Here is a 1,562-nt window from a genome sequence, read left to right as displayed (position 1 = left end):
TTTTTTTCCCCCCCCCCCCCCCCTTTTTTTTAGTAAATTGATGCATTTATCACGTTTTCCGATTTTGGGCGACTTCGGCGCGCTCGGTGTGCGATTTCACGTATTACATATCTGGCAACCCTGTTCCAGATTGATTGATGCACCCAATGACGTGAATTAGAGATGGGCATAGCGGAACATTATACTGTTTCAAAACATTAGGAACAGTCATGGCCGCAGCACAGACTCTTGCATAACGCATAACGCATAGTGCATAAGGGAATCAACTAATCAAAATTCTTTATTTCCATGGAATGGGAGGAAAGGAAAGATTCTGATTAGTTGATTCTCTTATGCACTATGCGTTATGCGCTATGCAAAAGTCTGTGCTACGGCCATCACTCTAATGTTCCGTTCAGAAGGTTCCGTTCATTTGTTCCGCTCTTTTAGTAAGATGGCGCAGGCCTACAAGTCATGAACGTTCCATTCACTTTGACTTTTTGACACAGATTCTTTTACTGACCAAAAAATTCGAAACGCCATGAAAAAAATTAACGAAACTAGAGATGTACTGTTCAGAGATATTTCGTTCACTTTGAATGGATCCTTTTACTTTTTTACTAATCTGTGGCTCGAGAGGTACATAGATACGTAGATACATAGATACGTAGGTACGTAGGTACATAGACCTCTGCTACACGGTACGCTTAATCGGGTTTAATAACATCCGTATATGAAATTGGCCAATCATAGCTTTTCGTCGGGAGAATGGAATGATTGTGATTGTTTCATAACTACGGATGTTATTAAGCCCGCATTCACATTGAGCGTATTTCGCAGAAGATTAGAGAAATGCGGAACTAATGCAACCAATTGCTGATTAAAATTTCTGTTGTACACTCTAACAGAAATGCTAAATGAATTTACGATTGGTTTTCGTAACCTACGCATCTCGAAAAGTACGCCTCATGGGGAACCGGTACCTTTCCATCGCGTATATATGAGCGGATGATCGAATAAATTATTAAAATCGGAAAATTTTGTGAGACCATTCTTAGGCTTATTCGACGCGTTTTTGCATGAAACGAAAGAATCGGGCAAAAAAAACGTCGTTCTGTCTTGTGATCTGAAATATTAAGCGTTAAAGTTGATGACTATTGAGGTTAGGAAATCTGTCACAAAATCTGTCGCAAAATGAAGTCTATAATTGTACTGTTCCACATGGGTTTCGACTTTTCACGCGATGCAAAGGGGCGCACGACTTCTATAATTGTACTGTTGCAAAATCGAAACCCTTGTGCATTTTTTCAGATAGAATAAGCTAAAATGAGCCAGAAATTAGATTCGACGGTAGTTCTATCATGTTTCGGCGTAACAACAAAATAGCGTAAAACGCATAAACTGACTAGACAGAAACTGATGTTCAAGTAAAATGATATGATTGGTCGGCGCAAGTTACGCTTACACAAGTTACGCCGCATGTGATGGCACCCTAAGGGTGCCGTGTAAGGGTGATGTCCCATGCAGCGGATCGTGCGTAAGCGGATTCGCGTATCGCCAATCACAGAATTATTCTCTTAGAT

The sequence above is a fragment of the Trachymyrmex cornetzi genome, unplaced genomic scaffold, assembly GCF_001594075.2.
Source record: "Trachymyrmex cornetzi isolate Tcor2-1 unplaced genomic scaffold, Tcor1.1 scaffold118, whole genome shotgun sequence".
NCBI lineage: Eukaryota > Metazoa > Arthropoda > Insecta > Hymenoptera > Formicidae > Trachymyrmex > Trachymyrmex cornetzi.
The sequence above is the reverse complement of the archived record's forward strand: the minus strand, read 5'-3'. Positions refer to the sequence as shown.